The sequence below is a fragment of the Condylostylus longicornis genome, unplaced genomic scaffold (genome assembly GCF_029603195.1).
Source record: "Condylostylus longicornis isolate FDR11 unplaced genomic scaffold, ASM2960319v2 ptg000135l, whole genome shotgun sequence".
Lineage (NCBI taxonomy): Eukaryota > Metazoa > Arthropoda > Insecta > Diptera > Dolichopodidae > Condylostylus > Condylostylus longicornis.
In genome coordinates this window covers 16455984-16478963 of record NW_026578103.1, presented here as the reverse complement: position 1 = coordinate 16478963, position 22980 = coordinate 16455984, and the positions used below count along the sequence as shown (strand labels likewise).

General features: G+C 24.9%; 2 protein-coding genes across 3 annotated transcripts in view; one reads left to right on the top strand and one right to left on the bottom strand.

The window, feature by feature from the left end:
- Nucleotides 1-22980, bottom strand: part of LOC129615056 (protein MCM10 homolog) — a 131950-nt gene that overhangs the window by 47077 nt on the left and 61893 nt on the right. The gene's annotated exons all lie outside the window — the stretch shown is intronic.
- Nucleotides 1-22980, top strand: part of LOC129615054 (uncharacterized) — a 44476-nt gene that overhangs the window by 3225 nt on the left and 18271 nt on the right. The window lies entirely within an intron of this gene.

The following is a 22980-nucleotide window of genomic DNA, read 5'->3' as shown; positions in this document are numbered from 1 at the left end:
TGCAAAAAAAAAACAAGAATTAAAAATTATATTATAAACGTTTTAATATTATGTTAAACAAAAACTTATTATTATAGTAATTTAATGATAAATTAATTATAATATTAATAATTTTCTCAAGAAGGGAAACTGAAAGAACTTTTCTAAAGGAAAATGAAAGCTGAGAAAAATTCTAAAATTTTTATCTGCTACTAAATATATTCTTCTGTTTATTTACATATATGTACGAGTATATAGAAAATTTTACAATGAGAAAGCATGTATTATGACAACTATATTAAATGTAATCGTACATCATCGTAGAAAATGTGTATGGGAAAATAAATGCAAAAATATTATAATTATATTATCTTCCATTAAAATAATATATTAGATTTTTTAATGTATGTGAGATTCTTTGGGTTAGTATGTGACCTTGAATTGTAATACAATTATTAATTAAATAAAATATAAAGGTATTCGAAGAACTAGTTATATCAGAGAGAATTTATCACACATCTGAGAATTTGTAAAAGTGGTAAAAACTATCAAATTGTTATTTAAGCGTCTTTCTTTTTGTAACAAGAATAAAATATGAATGAAATTTTTTACAATTATAAAAAGTTTACACAATTATGTAGCGTCTTTGGAAGCGTCTTTAGAATTTGTAATTTTTTTTCTTATTTTTCACCATTTTTAAGTTAAGTAGTTAAAAACTATAATTTCAAACAATTATATTTGATATTTAAAATTTAATTAAAAATTTATTTATATAATTATGAAGGACTTAATTTTATTTGTTCATTTTATTCAACATTATTGTATAAAATAGTTAATTTGATAGATTTGAATGTTAAAGTAGTTAATTTGGAGCAGAATGCCGATAATATTTATTATAATACGTAATATTAAAACATATTTAATATGTTCAAGTTTAATGTTAAGTCCAACATTATAGTGTGTATATATATATATTGTTCCACAATTACGGTTTGTAAATCTCTTCTAAAAATTTATGTCTATAGCTTTAACTTTTTAATGTGCTAGTTATATTTAAACTGCGATATGAATATGGAAATTGTATTACAGCATCATACTCGAACTCGAGGTGCTTTAAAAATTTCTTCAAATTATTAATACTAAACGCTATATACATAACATAAAGTAAAGTTATAACATAAAGTTTCTTGAAATCGGGAAAAACACTTAATTCATTAGCTATTTAAAATAGTTTATGATGACCAATTTTTGATTTGTCCTAAAATTCTCTATGTTGTTAAATTCAATTCCAATTTCAATTTTTACAAATAAGATTGCAATCTAATTACCCTTATAATGATTTATTCCTTAGAAATATAACAGTAAATTGGAAAAAGATTGATTTCAGAAACCTTACTTTTAATATAAATTTTAAAAGTCAAGTTGTTTTTAGCATTAACTGATTAACTATTATATAATTCTATTATAAATTCAAAATTATATTTTTTTTTAAAAATTAATTTTAATAATATGCTCTCCAGTTCATACCATACAATTTAAAAATTTGTTATAATTTTGAAAATATCAAAATCAGAAATAGTTCTAGTTTACTTTATTTTTCACTCACAATTGTAAATTATTTCCAAACAATATTATAAATATGTATAAATCACTTTTATATTATGTAAACATCATCAATAAATAAGTGGCTCATAATATATTGTACAAATTTTAATAATGTGTTTAATATGTATTGTATGTATACTTACATGTTAAAAGCTGCTATTAATACACACGCCTTTTTTTTTAAAAGACGAAATGCTGCATACTTCAAAAATTTATGAATGAAAATTTTTGCTAAAAAAATACAAGAAATAAAAAACAAATTTAAAAGAAAAATACTGAAAATAAATTAAAAAGAGTAAAAAAAAATTCATTAAAATAACCAAAAAGGAAAGAAGAAAATATAAGAATCGCATCCTTCATCGTACACCATAAACTTCATCTATCAACAATTCAACTTCTTTGAATTAATTCTTATTGAAAATGTCTCACATCCATAGTAACTTTAAAAAATAAATTAAGTGAAAAATTCCAAAAAAAAAAAAACACACATTTGCGATATTTCAGGCTAGCAGGCAAGAAAACCCCTCTTCATATACAATTATAACAATATATTAAATGGTTTCCAAAAATGCAAAGTGTTTTGTCTCGTGAAAAAATAAGAAAATATATCATTCTTTTTTATTCATAGTATTGGTAAATCCACTTCAAAGGCAAAATAGACTTTTTTTTCAACTAAAACGAGCATGAAATCATTCCTGGCACATGCTTGGTAAAAATGCTTTTATATAAGTAATGTCAATATGTTTTCATTCATTTATGCATCATGTGTTCTTATGCAAATACGTTTATGTTTACCTCTATGAAAACTGAGGAACAAGGTTTCCAATTGTTCTTAGTAAACATGTGACTGTAAGAAAATATAAAACAGTTAATAGAAGTTGTTCAAATATACAAAATCCAAAATTAATCTATTATATATTTAATCCATGAATATATAATCCGTCATACAGGTATGTAGGAAGCAAATATCCTTTTAATCAAATGTAAATTTATTAAAATTTCGATACGTTTAACCCGAATACCTCAACTTTTCAGCAAAAATAAACTTAAATTTGTAAATAAATAATAATTCTAAAAATAAATTAAAAATTTAACAATTATAACTTTAAATCATCCTGAAAAAATAAGTGACCAAAATAACTACAAATAAACAAAAGAACTATAGATGTACTGTCAAATTTGATTTTCAAAGGCGATCCTTTGAAAAATCCTTCCGGAATTTAAATGACAGTATTATGAAAGGTACACTTGAATTAAGTTTTTCCCTATAAAATTAAATAAAATCTAAACAGCTTTTAAAACAGTTGAACCAGAGTTAAACATTAACGAATATTATTATTAACTTATTGATATACAACAATTAACGAACCAAAACTTAAATTGCCCTCTATATACCAATAAGACAACAAAATTAAAAAAGTAAATACATATACATACTTGAATAACAACAATGTTGTCACATGGCACACGACTTATGATGCGAAAAAATTAATTTATAATAAAATTAAATAAATAAAAGAAAAAAATTATAGAAGCGTAAGAAATAAAATTAAAAGAAATTTATTTTCGCGAAATGTTAAGAAATACGTTACATTAAATCAGACGTAACGCCTATAACCTCTGCATGAAAAACATTTTTCGTACAGTACAGAGAAATAAGGAGCTACAATATTAAAATATGCCAAAAAATAGGACCCCACCAAAAAAAAGAAAAAAATTGTATGCAATCTTTGTTTTATTTTCTTTCTATAAAATTTATATTAGAAAATAAAATTTTCCTAATGTTGCGAAGCAAAATGCTGTTAGCACTTTTGTTTCATAGACCTTTCATATTGTTATTATCATTATTATTAATATAAGTGTTGGTGAACTCATTAATTTTATATGCTTTTATGATTATTTCTTTGTTTTTCTATTGTCTCTTCTCAATATTTTTGTATGATTACATATACCGGCTGCCATTATGTACTTGAAAAATGCGTAATTAAACTATAAGGCATAAGAAGAACAAGGGGAAATTTATGTTGCGTGTGATATGTAAAAACTTCTAGTCTTTAAAATTTTTTATTGTATATATTACAAAAATAAAACGATATTCGTATTTTCTTGAAAATTTGCCAAAAGTAAAACAACCAGACAAAACACTAAAAGAAAACATTTTTTTAATGTTTTTAAATAATTACGTTTATGGAAGCGAAAAATGTTTATATTTTGTTTATGTTCAAATTAAGTGTTCAATTTTTAGAGTTTATAAACAAAAAATTATTGCAAATCGCATCTCATTCTTTCTTCCCTTCCCTCCCGCCCATTCCCGTCGTTTTAAATATGATTCTATTCTGTTGTTGTGGTATTAAAAAAATGCCATATATGAAAACTACATTGTAAAATTGAGAGAACTCATATACTTTTGGGTATAAGTTGTATGTGTATAAAACATTTAATTTATAAAAAAATAAAAAATTCTAAAAAAGATAGCATTTGTCATTTTAATGAGTTTTTGTTTTTTAAAAGAAAAGAGTCAGAGGAGGAAAGTAAAGAAATCGCAATAGAACGCATCTACGAACTATTTAAAATTTCTAAGTATATAGACCTAAAATAGTTTCGAATTTATATAAGAATGTGAATGTTATTCTTAGTTTGTTTTGTACAATTTCATGGCGAGTGATGAAATTTTTCCAAATATACTTAACTTAATAAGAGTGTTAAACAATTTTCTCTTTAATGGATTGTGTTATTTTACAATCTTGTTTGACTTAATGATTGATTTATTTTTTTCTTTTGATTTTGCTTTTATTTTAAACTTATATTGGTGTTAATTAAAAACAAACGAGGTATAAAACATATTATACTTTGTTTTAAAAGCAAATAGAAATTTATAGCACATAATGTATAACAGTACTGCCACATCTCAAAAATTTACTAACATTTTAATGTTTACTAATATTTTTATTCTATATCGAAATACTATAACATGTTTTGAGACACACTGTTTATTCACAAATGCAAACACGTTTTAAGATTGATATTTTATGATATTCATTGTGATGGAGGTGTTACTTCTATATGTGTACGCGATATATGCTAATTATATTTGTAATTTCTCAATTAAAACTGTATGATGAATTTTATGTTTTGCATACTAATTAAAATTAGCAGTAGTGCCAGTGTTTTTGTCCTAATTGAATGCCTATTATATGTTAAATAAATAACAATTTTTATTAAATGCATTTTGATTTTATTATCAAAGTCGAAAAATTTAAATTTTTAAAAATTTTTTAAAATATGCAATGCCTATAACTAAACTGCTACATAAGGTGAAAAAGGAGGAAAATTATAGGTACTTCAATCTCAATTTAATTCCATGCCTCTTTTTTTTTTGAAAACAGATATAGGGAAAGCAATTTTCTCCTTTCGACCTCGGCAGCTAGTCATGGGTTATTATAACCCACCCATATCGCACTTATACTATCCCGAGTCTCAAACATATACCAGAAAATATCACTCACGGAGTTGCCGCGAGGTCCGCAACACTGAGCAAAGCCTTGCCCAAACCATCGGCACCTCCTGGTCGCCAGAGCACGACCGTCACACAGAATATGTATGGTTGTCTCCTCATCACCAACGCAGAACCAATTACAAGTCTTATGGAACAGAAATTGATTAGAATATGATTAATTTATGACAAAATATTTTTTGAATGCCTAAAATGGCAGAAATATGCCATAAATAAACAAATATTTTCAAAATTAACCTCCAAATTTAAAATTTCCAATAAAACCTAAACCTTAAAATTTAGCGGCATATAGAATAATAATATTGTGCTTATAATGTTACGTATAAGTGTATAATAATGTTGTGTTTCTCAAATTTCTTTAAAAATTCAATTAAAAATAGTTTAAAATATTGCAAATATTTTGATGCAACAATAAAAGCAAAAATAAATGCAACCTATTTATGTATAAAAGTAATTTTTTTCCTTAAGCTTATATTTATTATTTTTAATTCTTAATAATGAAATTATGTTCCTCTTGGATAAACATAAATTAGATTTCGTGTCTTCCATTTCTTGAATTCAGACATTGAATGTTTGAACACGTATAAGTATGTGGTTTAAATAGCCACAAATAAAACATGAAATTATTATACGAATTAAAATGGAAGAGTTAAATAAATTTAATTTAAAATAAAGTATGCTAATTATAATATTAATAAACCTTACTTGAAACCCTTTTAATAAAGAAAAATTACTTTAATGAATTTAATCATAATATTTAAATTTGTAATAATTATTTCATTCATGATATTGTTATTTAATTGTTTTAGATACTGTATATAAAGCCTCCTGTCGGGATAATATAACACTTATTTTAACAATATAAAAATTCAATTAAAATTTGCATTTCAAATATTGTTCAGAATCTAGTGTTTATGTAAAGTGGCTGTCAATGAAATTGCAAAAAAAATTTTTAAATTATAATTTCAAGTGAATGAACTTTTCGTTAATAATTTAATTAGATAGTTCTATCTCATATACAGTTCTCTATTTAGTATAAAAATATTAGCATTTAATTCATAGCAGTTGTTGTTGGATAAAGCAATGATTTAATAATTGTGATTAAAGTGAGCTCTGTAATATTTTACAGAGAATAATTCACATAATATGCAGAATTTTTTGTAATAAGTAGAAATTAATCAATTTTTTATAATAAATTGCAGCTACATTTAATAATGCATATGTGTAATGTACATACATATATACTGGCATATTTAATGAGCATTCCCAATTGGTTATATTCTAATTTGCACTGAATTAATAAATTTAAAAGGGAAAAATATTATAATTGGTACTGAACCATATCAAAATAGATACCTTAGAAATAATTATAATTATAATAGTTTTCATATTATTACTTTTATTATATAATCCGCAGTTTTTAATTTAATTAACTCAATCCATTTTCTGGTAAAATATTTAAAAGAATTATTATATGTATATTAATACACTTACATATATAACATATAAAGGATGATTCAAAAATTTGTGCAATTTCTTCCGGACTGGGTGTCAAATCTCAAGGGTTTTCGAGTTTCAGGGATTTTAAAGAATTTTCACGAAATTTTTACTTATCCAAGTTTTTTTGATTATAAGTTCCTTTCCGAAAAAGATAGGAACTTCAAACAAACAGTGTCGGAAAGAACTAGTAAAGTAAAAAGACATGCTGCTTGATTCTGTATTTTATGTACTTTCGGAATATCAAATATTCGAACTTTAGGGAAAATTAATTCCTTTACGTGTTTTATTTTTTTCAGTTTATTTTAAACCAGATAATTTTGTAAGAAATTTTTCAAAACTTTGAAATTTTTTTTATAGAATTCTTCCCAGCTGCTTAAACTTTAATTTAAGTTCTCAAGCATTGAAAAATTTTTATGGTACAAATGATATAGCACAAAAACCACAAATATTGTGAGCCACAAATTCAATTAAAATCAAACTAGATGTTGGTAAAACTAAAATTAGCTTCAATTTAATAAACCTTTATCAAAAATTTTACAAATTTCTAAAACAAACACCATTTTCTCATGAAATTATTATTTAAATTAATTGCTTCTCTTGAGTTGCATGAACCGCACACCAATTTGAGTTTTTGTAAGAATTTGTTTAAATTATTTATGAATTATTTATTAACTTCATAATGTCATTTACAAACTCCATTTTGTATAAAAAAAATTAAATATTCCTATTGAAAAAAAAATTTTTTTCTATTAGAATAATGTCAAATTTTGTATGGCATGTCTTTAAAAATTCGCTCCGGGTGGTTAATTTTAATAACTTCAGATGCCAAATAGTGTCTAGATTTCGAAAATATTTTTTTCAAATTTTTAAATTGCACCCAATCTAAGAAAAATGCATTTAAAAATTTCAAACCATATAGGTACCATTTCCTATAAAAATTGGCAAAAATAAAAAACCTATCAATTTTCTTTACCAAGAAAAGTTTCGAAAAAAAAATTTTGATTACTAGATTTTTTTTTTGTTTTTTGTAATACAAAATTCTAATTTTTCTTTTCAAAAATTTAAAATTTTTCTAAATCAATTTTTGTTTTTTCAAATTAAAACTTTGTATAAAATTTTGTTTTAATTTTATTATTTCACTAAAATTTCAATAAAAACATCAAAATTCAGATTTTTTATCAAAATAACGGCTAATGAAAATATCAACTGTTTCTTCGAGTGACTTTTGTCATCAAAAATTAAAAATAGTTACAGCGCTTTAAATCAATAGTTATCAAAAATAGTGAAAAATAGGGCCTTTAAGATCTTGGCATAGAAATGGTTTTTGTGTTATACGTATCTTCTGTACCATAAATATATTTTTAATGTTTTAAATTAAAGCTTAAGCAGCTGGCCAATCCTTTACTAGGCCTTTCCGACACTGTTTGTTTAAAGTTCCTATCTTTTCCGGAACGAAAGTTATAATCAAAAGAACTTGGATAAGTAAAAATTTCGTGAAAATTCATTAAAATTCCTGGAACTCGGAAACCCTTGATATTGGACACGGAACAAAATTTTTACCCATTTTCGAACCTCTTACCAATGGTATATGATTGAACAGTTTTCATTATTTATTTCCATTAAACACTTAATAAAAATTTAAAAAATTAAATAACAAATTTTCTGTACCAGGAATGTTGTAAGATTGTAGAATTAATTTAAAATTATTAAATTTAAAAAGTGTAATAAAAAATTTCCACAATATAAGCACGTGCTTAACCCCAAACGTTGCAATCCTTTTAGAAAAACTTTGAATCATTTTATTTAATTTTTTTTCATATTTTCAAATGAATCATAATATTATGAGAGCGTCTGTAAATCTTCATTATACGTATTGAAATAATTTTCACTACTGAAAAAGAATGATTTAAAAAGTTCTGTTGAAGCGTCAATGAAACAACAATATTTTGGAAAAATCATAAAAAAACCCATTAAGTAGACTGAAAATATTTTGTATACTGAAGGAAAAAACATCATTTCAGTATATATTTACATAAAAACCAGTCTTATAAGAGAAGGAACTTGCGGAGATTATTCGGTTTGTGTTTTCTATTAATGTCATTTCTGGCATATATGCAAATTGCAGAAAAAAAAAATTGCGTTTCCCTTTCAATTAAAAAATACATATGTAATTTTAAAATGATGAGTGTAATAAAAAACAAATCATTAAAGTTATTGGAGCAAAATTATTTTGTCTTATACAGCTAATGTGGCATTATTATTTTAATAAACACTTGCAATTTAAAAATTTTAATCTTAATTTATTTCATTTCCGATTCTTTTTATTATTCAAATGATGCTTAAGAAACAGCTCTTCAATATCAGATTTTACTTCAAAAATCTTCAACAAAAGTTCTTATAGTTTCAAGAAGTTTTTGTAAATATATACGTGGAATTGATTTTTTATATTTGTAATATAGATTTTATATGAAGTGTGTGGTGCCGGTTTTTTTGTGTAATTGACGAGTCATTTATGCCAATTAACATCATTTTAATATTTTAACGCTATAAAATATTGAATATGTGTTGGCATACATAGATATAGCAATTCATGATATAAAAATGATTTTTATATCATGACACTAATATAATTTTGATTGGAAATGATTTTTAAAAGATCTTTTCATAAACTAATTCATTGAATTTGTCACGAAACGTTCTCGGAGTTTTGGATATTTTTAATTAATTTGAAATATTTTTAAATAGTGATTTTTAAAATATCGGTTTATATTAGAGTAGAAAATGTCAACTTTGGAACAACACATAAAATTCATTTCATTTGAAAGAAAAAAGTATTTTAGAAAACTTGAATTTTTTATGTTAAATAACTGAACGCTATACAATTTCTAAAGTTTCTTAAGCTACCTCCATATAGGAATAACCATATATGTGGTTATGGCACCGGTCTTTTAACCAAAGGGCCACGGGTTTAAACCCTGGTCAGGTCACTCAAATAATTATACTTAATATTATAAAGCTTAATTATACAATATTATAAAATGAATTATTAATATAGAATCAATTAATATAGAATGAAATAATAACCTTCAATATTAAGTATGAAGCAGAAACTAAGGTAGACTGGTCACCATCTAGTTAACTCCAATAATCTGTAAAACTAACGCTAGACTAATGTCAAGATGAGGATCCTAATGTTCCCAAGTGGAGTAAGGAAAAACAAATAAACTACATTATTTAATGATAAAACTGTTTACAACTACTTTAAAAAAATTTAATAATAATTGCGATAACATTCAATTACAGTAAAGGTCTTGCATAATTAATTAAAACAAATATTAATCTCCCGCTTTTATTTATAATTTAATTAATTTCTTCTCAATTTTAATTTCTTTTAATTCTTTTGCGATTTTTCTATATAATGTTATTATACTTGCTGGCCATAAATTTTAAATAACTCTTTACTATATACGTGTAAGTATACCGTAAACTTTAAATTAACATTACATCGGATAATTATTTTTTGTTTTGGCTTGAATATATAAGCAAATAAAATATCAACTAATTAAAAAATTAATTTTAAAAATAAATTAAAGATATTTGTGACTTTGAAATTATAAAAATTTTTAAACATTTTGCTGTCAACCAATTCCGACTAATATTTCCGTTAGAAAATAACTAAATGTAATTAATTATGACCAATTATAAAAATAAAAAAAAGAGTCAAAATGAATTTTTGGAATATTTAAACGAATTTCTCTAAATTAATTAAGAACACTATTGATGATTTCACCCGATAAACTATTTTAAAAACTCAAATTTACAGCCGAGAAACTACGAAGTATAGGAAGATTGAAAATTTTAATCGAATTTTTTTCCAATAATAAGTTACATTAATTTCTCGATTTAAAATATTCTTTGTCAGTATATTCATTCCTTCTTTAGTCCGGTTCATAGCCCTTTCACATCCGTGAATTATACAGTATCTTGTTGCTATCACCAACTGATTTAAACGAGCTTTATAAAGGACACCATATTATGAAAAATTTCCCAATTTTCCCAATTGTTTTTCCATTTAACTAAATATTTGTCTTAAAGCAAAAATGAAAAATTAAAGCATAAAAATTTTATATTTAGAGTTTGCAAAATAAAAAAAACAAGTATCGTAAAATTTAAAACGTACATTGACTTTATCATCCATAGGTCAATATTCTTAATCATAAAATCATCCAAATCTTCTCTTTAAAAAAAAAGCTTAAAAGGGATATAGCAACACTGAACACTGAGCAATACAAGAAAAAATTCATTCTGCAATGAAATCATATTAAAAAAAATTCATTCAAAGATGAAAAAAAAAAATAATAACCATAATAACAAAAATAAAGAAAACATTATGGTTAAAATGGATTTGTGGTTATAAATAAAACATTAATAAAATTAATTTCGAATATTTTACTTGTATAAATCTACATTATACAATATTAATGTAAAAACTAACTACCATGGAGTTTTTTTTTCTCTTAAAAAATAAAATATTTTAATTTACAAAAAAAAAATTATTTTTAGCTTACTTTGAAAATGATGCAAAAATTTATGTCATCCTAAAATTTTATAGTAATTGTTAAAAACAACAAAAAAAAGGCTTAAAGATAGTGGATAAGGGGGGTGACATAACTTGCAATGTGCACATTAATAAAATGGATCACATACATGTATGCATGTTTGTTTATTTGTTAAATATTAATAAAATGATTCTGAGTTAAAGACACCAAAAAAAACTATCAAGACAAATTTTCTCAAATTACACTTATTATTAAAAATTATGAAATTATAAAATCGAATTTTTATACATGAAGTTTTTGTGTACAAAAAGGATTCATCCTCATATATGATACAATAAAATTTGTAATAGTGTGCATTGTAACTAAAAAATACAAATAGTTTTATAGTGAACTGGTACATTACTATTTTGAGTCTTGTTCGTCCATGCTCACAAACGTTCAATTGAACATTGGAATATCGGAATATTTTTAATTATTGTGCATAATAAACAATATATTTGGATTTAAGATTTAAATAAATTTATATTAGAAATAAGGATTATTAATGGCTTAATCATAATTATTACAACCATTTCAACATTTCTACTTTACTAAAATTAAATTTTTCAAAAATCCAATTTCTTTCTTTTAAATAACCAGCGATTTAATACAAGATGCTCACTTTTGACCGACCGTATTTTGTATACAATAGGTAGGTTATGTGGTTCTCTATGGTAGGGACGTGTAAATAAACTATTTTTAACAACCTGTCGATCTGTCTGCCTGTGTGTGCACGCGTGTATCTCAAGTTCAATTGTATGTATCTCAAATTGGCTGAACCAATTTTGATGAAATTTCATATGTAAGTTTATTTCAACCATGGCACCGATTAATCAACTTTTGGGATATATCAGGTCTCGGGAACTGCACTTTTTAGTGCTTCTGTTTTACATTTTTGACCATTTTGGAGAAAATATTCAACTGATTTACTTACCATCCGCGAAACCTCCTAACTTTTGGAAGAAATCAGACGTCGGCAACTGGACGTTTCAATTTTAATGAAAAGTAACTTTTTTTCAATAAATGATAATAAAAAGATTATTTATTTTGTAAACTAAAAAAAAATCTATAAATTAATGTTTAAAAGCTCATAACCATTAAATAATTTAATTTATTTCAAATTTCTCTTAATAAGATTAAAAACAAAATGAAAAAACAAAAATTGTCTGAAAAATCGAAAATTGGGACACATTTTCACCTATTTTAGCAACTAAACTGACTCACATCTCTTATCCCTTACCTTTAATCAATTAGTATTCCTTTTAGTTTCATAGAATATAAAATAACATAAACAAACAAAGTAAGTATGAGTATGATGATAATTGAAATGAACAACAACATCAAAAAACAAACCCTTTTCGTTAAAAACAAAATTCAAAACATAAGACAAACAAATATTTATGTATATTTCATGTACATGTGTACGACATTGTGTATACATTAACTCCTAACCCCTTTTTTGTTTTTCTTTACATAAAAAATAACAACATCTATTTTGACACAACCTCCCTAATATTTTCACGTAAATTTGTTTACATACATATGTGTGTATATATAGCATACCACAGAACTTGTGCACTTGTGTTTGTACTGAAAAAAAAAAAAATACAGCCACTGGCCTAATTGCTTTATAAGGTGAATTAATTATATGAATAATATTAAATTACAGGTTAAATTCATTAAGACAATTTAGAAAAAAAGCATAAGCAAGAAGAAAATAATCAAGTAATTTGATGAAAAAAGAAGGAAAATACCAAGAAAAATGAAGTCAACAATGCTCTACAATTTAAATATGTATATAAGTATATACCAATTATGTATACACATAGTCGCAAAACTACACTATACAGAGTAATTCGCATATGGTGGTAAATAATCGAATGGGTACGATGGAAGTCGAATATGTTATGTTCTATTAACTTAATCGAAAACGAGTTTATATAAAACAACCTCCCTGCCCAAGCCCCAAATTTGTCAAAGAATTATTCCTACATTATTACCACCTTATGCGAAGTACCCTGTATAAGAATTTTTATACATAATTTCGAAATTATTCCAACAAAATTGGGAAAAAATTGGTTGGTGCGTCCTTTTACAAAACTGTTATACTCTTTTTTATACAAATAGATTTTGTTGGGAAGAAAAAAAACTTTTCCCCCACCTTACGCTGTCTAAGATTTATGTTTTTGCAAAACAGGATTTATAAGATTTTGAGAAATAACTTGTATGACAGTTTTCCGAACCACCAACTCAATTAAATTGAATTCAAATAGGGTTCTTGTATTTACTATAAAATTTTTTGGAAATTTACTCAATTAGGCAATTTACTTAATTAATTTTTAAATTATCATTCGGCTGTTCAGAAGAACGTGCGGATAAACAGACAGAGACGTTTAAATCTATCCAATTTTCGACATTAATAAAGAACAAATACTTGCGTCTATATCTTAAACCGTTATTTCATAACGTCGCTTATAATACTAATTTCAAATTTATTATTATTTTCGAACACACTTTTCTCTAGTCATAAAACCAAATGTTGTACTCTATATAAAACATTGTTTTGGATTCGAATATATTTACATTCAGATTGAAGATATTTTTTAAATTTTGTCAGTTAAATAATTTCAGTATTCTCCTAAATTTATTTTTCATTTACGTGAAATCTATATTTATAAATATGTATGTATGTATATGTAGATCTTTTTTAAACCTATTATATTACAAAATTAGTTGTAAATTAAAGTACAACTCGGGTATGAAGATATTTTTTCCAATATTTTTGGTTTACAGCAATTTGACTATTAAATTTTTATACTTATTGCACATACATATATGTACATACTGCCTGAATGTGTATATATATATACACATTTGTGAATATTTGTTTACGTGTGTATAACAATGTTGTAATCGTTTCGATCCTTTAAATTGTATAACCCATTGGATGATTTAATCATCAAAATAATGAAAATTATCGCAAATATGTTAAATTTGTGATTAAATTTCATTATACGTTTAGAAAATTTTTAATTAATTTAATTAAATTTTTATTACACATACACCACATACATCTATTATTTTTTCATTTATTTTATTTATTTTTCAAATAAATGTGATCACTTTTTTATTGATTTTTCTATTTTCGCCTTTAATATACAAAACAAAAAACTTTTTATTGTCAACTAAAGCCTAATTTTAACCAAAATGAATTTTTTTTTTCTGTACAATTTTCCTACTTTACGCAATATTCATTTTACCTTTTGAGTATTTGATCATCACTTTTATATTATTTTCGCGTTTAATTTTATATAATATACCTTCATTGAAATATAGATAACAGTAAAGATTTCAAATTGATTGATAACTAAAAGTTCCATTTCATATAGAAAACATAGATTAAAATATCTATAGTCTATATTTGTAGAGTATTATATACAGTACATATGTTGTATTTGGTGTGTATACATTGTGTATGTACAATATGGAGATTGAATTCCTACATATGTGAGCGTTTTATTGAAAATGTATAGACTATTGAACTGTAAATATTTAACGAGCCAATATTTATTGCAAATCTATTGGTCATATAAAATGCATATAGATAATATAGGATACTATAAAAAAATTTAAGGATTTATAGCTAATTTCCAATTTATCTAAAAAAAAAAACTATGAAAATTAAGGTAACTATAATATGTACATACACATGGGTTATTTGTTACCTGCAATATGATAAAACTGTTCCACGAAAAAGTTTATGGTATATGGAAAATTAATTCAATTTTTTATACAAATTTCAATAAAAAATTTCTAAGTCTAACTGGGAACATCATAAAAAAAGTCAATTTTCTAAATAATTAAACAATGAGCTTTGCTGTTTCACAAAAACTATTCACAAATGAATCCAAATTGGAAATATCATGGATTAATTTAATAGTTCAAAATCATTATTTTTAAAAAGTTTTTATATAAATGGATGTAGTGAATTGATAAAAATGTATAAGAAACTATTTGCATGTACTTACAATCCTTCCGAAATCATTGTACAAATAAATTTTCTTGTTTACAACGTTGACCTTTATTATTAAGTTACAAAGTATAAAATATTGTTCTTGAAATATGAAAATAGTTTTGACGTGTAACAATTTCTGAGAACTCATAATATTAACAGCATATAAGGTTAATGCAAGAGAATGTATTCAACACAAAAGAATTAATAAAAATCTTCTATGTTTCTAAGTTTTTCAAGGTGAGACCTGAATTCAAGTATCCTTAAGATGAAGATAAATTTTGCATTATATGCATATAGCTGTTATACAAAATATAATATTAACAAAATGGCCTATACATCTCGTCATATTCAGACATATATATATATAATTCTTATATAATAAACTGTTATAATAGATTTAATAGATATTGGTTTTATTTTATGAACTTTGTATAACTAAAATATTTTTGAATATAATTAATTAATCATAAGTGGTTATATAAAGGAGAACAAAATTATTTTAATTAAGGTAAAAACACATAAATACAAATTAGTGTATATCAGTTTAGGTACATATAACAATATCGATATTTTGTTATCAACATAAACAATGTCAAGGATTGATTTAGAGATAAGGAAGAAAAATATTGCATATTTCATTATTACTCTAGTATTAATGCTATTGTAATAACCTGTATACCCATGGGAACATTTAGGTACCTTATTAAGTAAATAAGGCGCTAATATTAAAGCTATTGCATGTTATCAAAGGATGACTTATGTGTAATATGCTTAAATTTATTAAATAAAATATATGAAATTGTTTAACTATTTGGTAAGTGGTTATCGTATACATTTTGTATTTTTAAATAGGCGCTAAAACATACGTACGGGAAATACGTATATAGCGTACGGGAAATTTAAGAGTTGTTTTTATTGCAACTATCAGAATTGGCTGTAAAAGAATACAAATGAACCTTGCGTAAGCGGCAAAAGGCCGGAAATGTATAATAAACAAAGCACACAGATTTAACAAATTCTATTTTCTATTAATTTAAATTATAATTTTTCCAACTTAAATCGGAACTCAGAATTCTAAAACACACACTTTATATTTTTTTAACTATGTATATTATGCAAACTGATTCTGGACCTAGTACACATTTTAATTCTATTTAAAACGGAAGTTGAGATTTTTCCTATTCGTCCTATTTGTATTATGTTGATTTGCCTAAACACTTTCAGCTAATTTGCAAAATTTTAGGTGAATTTGTTACGTGTTGAAAATGTGTTACGTTTAGTAAGGGATGTATATTAAAAAATAAATAGACAAAGCATTTTTTTAATTCAAATCAAGAAAATTAACAAAAGGTTCTGAATTCATCTCACAAAACTGTTGCTGTACTGTTACAAAGTACAATTTTAAGTAGAATATAACAATTTAAAAATTTCATATAGCAATTAATATTTTTGCAATTTAAAAAAATACTGTGTTTTTAAAGTTTAAGGTTACTATATGCACTACAGCTATACCTAGATCATAGATTTTAATGTTCATAAACTTTGCAAAAAATTAATGATAATTTTCTCGCTCTATCTTTTCATTCACGTTCTATCAATTTAATTACTTGCACTCGTTAATTTCAATTTTATACACATACTTACGAGTATATTATTTTTTGTTCCGCTTTAAAAAATAATATCAAAGTAATGCAAATATATACTTACCTACTTTAAAATTCATATAACGTAAGTATGACTGTGTATATATGCATACCTATTTATCATGTATGTATGTACATTAATTAAAACAGTGTAAATTCTAGAAATAGCAAAAGAAGGCAAAGAAATAGTCTAAAATTATTACTTTCATATTTTTATTTCCTTTTCCTATTAAATTAAAAATTTTATTAACCTTTTACTTGTGTATACTCGCGTATATTAGTTTAGTTTCAAAATAATCAAAAGGAAGATAAGAATTAATAGTATTCCTGAGGCGGCTCATGTTAGAAAAAAAAATACTGCGGTTGCGCTTATATAATATTTTGAACACGAGCAAAAGTTTCATTAACGGATCACTGAATTTCTTCGAGAATTTAAAATTCAAGAAACTATTTATTATAATATTTTTGAATAATCTTGATAAGTAATAAGAGAAATTTTAAATGTATAAAAAATTGCAAGGGGTTGATAAGTTTTTTAATTTTTATAGACTTAGAGTATAAGAAGAAACGAATTGTGTATAATTTAGAACCAAATAGAATATAATTTTAAAAATTTATTTTTTAAAAGTATGGGGTAAATATTTTGCAAATTGTTTTTTATGCTGGGTAATTTCAGTATGAAAATTCAGTATTCAGCTATGCTTCAAGGTAATTGATTGACCTAATCGGATCTCGTCTATTAAAACCTAATCGGATCTCGTCTATTTTAAATAATTTTTTAGTATTTAGATTCCTTTGCAAATTTCAAATTTTTTTTTTAAATTCTTAAGTGCACCTGAAAAACTTACATTTAAGTTATATTAGAATTTTTAACGCGTCTGGTTATAAAAACAGCTTGGAGCTGGGATAAATTTTTTTTTTCTTAATTTCATTGTCTTCAAATTATTTTGATTCATTTATTTTCGCAATTATGTGAAGAGACAGTATTTTATTGTTTGGAAAATCATGTCTTTCTTCTTAATATATTAATAACAATCTTCAGTACTGACCTGTGGAACTATTTATATTATTTATTTAGAAAAGCATCATATACATAAATATAACTTTAATAATATGAAAGTGGAAAAAAATTTAAAGGATACTTTGTTTATGTTTTTATATATAGACATCAAACATTGCTTTATAAAATAACTCGTACATAAAAGTGTCATAAAAAATTATTATTCTAAAAATAAAAAAATCTGATGTGGTCAGCACATAACCGACCGCATTGTGTATTGTCTAGTTAAATGAAAGTGTTACAGAATATTATAAAAATGTCTGTCAAATACTTCTTTCCAATTTTTAGGACATTAGTAAGCTTATAGTTAACATACTTAGAAAAATGTAAATTTGGCTCTTAGTAGAGTTTCGCTTTGTGCTACCCGAATTCCCTGAAATGCTCGCCAGTTAGTTTCGGTAACAACCAGAACTCAAATATCAAATTTCAAGAAATTCCATCAATTTGTTCTGTGGGTATGGTGAAAAATGTAAAATCGGCCCGCAAATCAGTTCTCGAGCCCTGATCTTTCCAAAAAAGTTATATGTTCATTGCTTTAATATGAGGAATTCATATATTAAATTTCAATGAAATCGGTTGATTATTTCTCTTTATATACACAAAAATGTATATTTGGCCCGTAGTAGACGCCCAGTTGCTGATGCCTGATTTCTTCCAAAAGTTAGGAATTTTTGCGTATGATCGAGCAAAGCTTATATATGAAATTTCAAGTAAATCGGTTGAATACTTTCTTCAAAATGGTGAAAAATGTAAAATCGGCCCGCAGATCCGTTTTCGAGCCCTGATCTTTCCAAAAAATTTATATGTTCATTGTTTTAATACGAGGAGTTCATATATTAAATTTCAATTAAATCGGTTGATTATTTCTCTTTATATACACAAAAATGTATATTTGGCCCGTAGTAAACGTCTAGTTGCCGATGTCTGATTTCTTCCAAAACATACGAATTCTTGCGGACAGTCGAGCTGAGCTTATATATAAAATTTCAAGTAAATCGGTTGAATATTTTCTTCAAAATGTTCAAAAATGTAAAACAGGCCCGCTAAAAAGTGCAGTTCCCGAGGCCTGATATATACCAAAAGTTGATCGATCCGTGCCATGGTGGAAACAAACTTACATATAAAATTTCATCAAAATCGGTTCAGCCGAACTTGAGATACACGCGTGCACACACAGACCGACAGACCGACAGACCGACAGACCGACAGGTTGCTAAAAATAGTTTATTTACACTTCCCTACTATGGAGAAGTACGTTCCCACCGAAAACTCGATATGCAAAATTTGTTGCCATCACATAACCTACCTATTGTTTACACAATACGGTCGGTAAAAAAAAATTATGAAAAAATTTCATTAATAAAAACGCCATTCTCTTTGCAAATATCAAAAAAAACGTACGTGCATAGGTGCAGGATGGCATAGATAGTTTTTATTTCTGTTTTAATAATTTCACTTTTATATTACATCCATAGATACATACAACATTAATGTACACATAATAGATTATATATATGAATAATTTGTGATAATTTCTAAAATAAACAAATTTTATTTTAAGCTTTAAATCTGAAAAAAAAAAAATAATAAAATTTGGGACTTCTTATAGAAAAGCTGTAATTATTTTTGAATAAAAGAAAATTTTTTTATACAATTTTCTACATTTTTCTACAATGTACCACGGTTATACAAGATATATTAGATCTATCTTGTAATGACATAATTTTCTAATAAAAAGAATAATTTAGTTAGCATTAAATTACAGTGCCACACAACTTAAAAATTAATTATCTCAAATCTAAAAAACCGTAAAGAATGCAATTCCTAAATTTTGAATAACCCAATTTCGTTATAATTTTATAACACCGATATGAGAACTGACAAGTATACAGTTCCAAAAATGGGTACTATGGTGGTCACCCATCAAACAAGATAGATGGTTTTATTATTATTTTAATATATCAGAATTCAGAATTAAATTGAAAAACTTAAAAAAAGCAAAAGTTTTACAAAAGTTAGAAATATTTTTTAATACGTTTTTTATGATTTTATATGTAAAGTACTGGTTTTCCAAGTCCAAGCAGAAAATAAAGAGTTTAACATGAGAAATAGTGAGTTTTATATATAAAGTATCCGTTTTGTAAATATGAGGCAGAAAATACAGAGTCTTTTATATTTAACATAAATAATAGTACGTTATTTACGTTTTACACGTATAGTACTGGATTTTTTGGCCTCTGTCAGAAAATACAGATTTTTTTTATGTTCAATATGTTTATATTATTTTAACAATTCTTGCTTGACTTATATTATTTTAACCCTTTTTGATACTTTGACTAAAGAGTATTACATATACCATTCTTACATATTGTTATACTGTAAAAAAATTGAATTACTCGTATTTATGGTGGGTGTTTTCAGGATTCGAAAAGCAAAGCTATTTATTTCAATTATAAGGAACTTAATTGAAACTACAACTAAGAAGATAACTCACTGATTCTATTACATGCATAATTTGTTGTACATAGCATTTTAAAATTATTGAATAGAATTTCAATTTCCAAAAAACAATTAAAATACTTATAAGTTCTTTTTTCAAAATCTTGAAATATGGTTTTTCATATCCGGACATACATATAAAAAAGGGGCCGTTAAATTTTCAAAATTTTTGTTGAAAAACAATCTCTAATTTAATTATAAAAGAAAAAATATTTAAAAATTCCTCAACATTTCGTATTGAATTTTTGATTTCTTCACTTTTTATTTGTTTTTTTTTCTTTTCATCACATAAATGAAGTTACTTTATTAAATCCTTTTCAAAAAAAAGCAAAAAAACGGTAGTCCGTATTTAGTTGTTCCTGGAAATGAAATCAATAAAATACCCTTACCCTTATTCTTAATGAATAAAAAAACATTTTTTTTAAATCACTTGAAAAACTCCAAAAAAAAAACCACCGAAAATAGTAATTTATCAAAACGCAACGGATATAAAAACAAAAAGCAAAAAAATAAAGGAAAAGAAGACATAAAATACACGCATACCAATTAGATTTTATTATCCTTGCGTTATCCTCATCCTCATTTAAAATGTTATTTTTTTTTTACCTTTTTAAGTATATTAAATTTTTTCATTCTTTCGCCAAAAATGCATATCGAAATTTTGTTTTATAAAAACTACTTTGGATGTCATACATAATATCAACAAACATACATAAACCCACATATGATATTAATTTTGAGCACGTATGTATGCGGAGAAATAGGATTACCCGATTCAACTCGACCTTATTTCAATTACAAAGCTTGTATATCTAAAACATAAAAGAGAAGAATGAATGAAAGTATTAAAAGAATAAGCAAGTCAGAAAATTAAAATATAACATCTTCAACAAAGGAGTAAGCATCATGAGATGAAATTTTAAACTTGGCACTGAGGAATGAACACACATTGTAGAGCTTCTTAACGACTTTTCAATAATAAGCGTAAAAATCTTTGTAGAAATTTACAAAATCAACTCAACGGTAAACTACATGTATTAAAATTATTTTTTAAAACCAGTCTTACGATCTAATTCTGTTATTTGGGAACCAATTTTCAAAAAAAAAAAACGAAAAACTCCAAACTAAATTTTTTTTTCTAGACATAACAGACCCCAGTCAAATGTTTTTTGAAAACCTTACGGGAACTTTAGAGCTATAGGAAGTATATGGCCCGTTCTAGGCCGAACTTATTCGTATATAATACCGATCTGTGTGTAATAAGATTCAGCAATTATAGGTCAATATTTAATAGTAAAAATGAAATTTCCAGTCAATATGAAATTTTCCTTTGTTAAATCAGTAGTTCAACAAGAGACAGGGGAGAGAGCCATACACGAACTCGAACATTTACCTCCTAATAACGGATTTACTTCTTAGATACGCCGGGATCAGCTTTATCAAATTCGTACATGATGAATAAGTTGTTATAAAAATAGAAATTTAAACTGTCCTGAACAAATTCCTAAGATTAACCTTTTTTATATTCTTTCATTTTCTCTATATATGGCAACACTCAAATAATGACTTTATAATCATCACCTTTATGATATATGTACATACCTATATCAGCTAATGGATTGCATTTTTTTTATATTTTATTTCAATGAAGTGAGGGTGGATATAGTATGGTGTTTTTTTTTTGTTTTTGAAAAAATACCAACCGGCCGGTAAAAATTTAATATTTTTATTTCATTCCTTTTGTTTTTTTGCGTTTTCGCGTTCAAGGCTTTTATATTAGACAATTCCTTGTCATATTATGTCTGCGAATGAATGTTTTGACTGGTGCGATTGTTTTTGTTTTTACATATTATACACACCATACATTATTCTATTTGATATATCTGTATGTATGTTATTGCTAATATCCTGTGGCGGATTATTCACGTTATACTTATTTCTTACAAATATTTTTTTGTAGTTTTTTCCTCTTTTATTTTTATATTAAACGTGATCCGAAGAAATTCTATGTATTGTAAATTATTTTTAGATAAATATAAAGGCCATAAGTTTCGTATTTTAATCGTATATTATTACAAAAACAGCTACTATATCGTTATATGTATGTTATTATGTTAATAAAAATGTTGAAAAATAAAAAGTTAAAAAAAAAAATTGAAAAGCTGATAGTTACATGTTAAAGGTGTGGAACGTATAACAGCTTTGATTCCTGGAGTTTTAAAAATTTATTCCTTAATTCTTAATATTTTTTTTTCTATATTGCTTTATTAAAAATGGGTGCGTATAAATGTTAAAGATTTTTGTTTTGTACATGTATAACGCAAATACCTACATATATATATACGTATATAATATGGAATGTCAAAGTTTGATATAGTAGTTTTTATATTAGCTCAAAATTAGAATCCAATTTAAAATTAGAAAAGTTAAGATAAGAATATATTTAGAACAGAATATAAGTAGATAATCCTAAAAATTTTTGGATTGTTTTTGACCATTATATTTCTTCAATTTATATTTTATTTTCTAAACCATGAAAACTTCATTTAATATCACTTTTTGTAGTT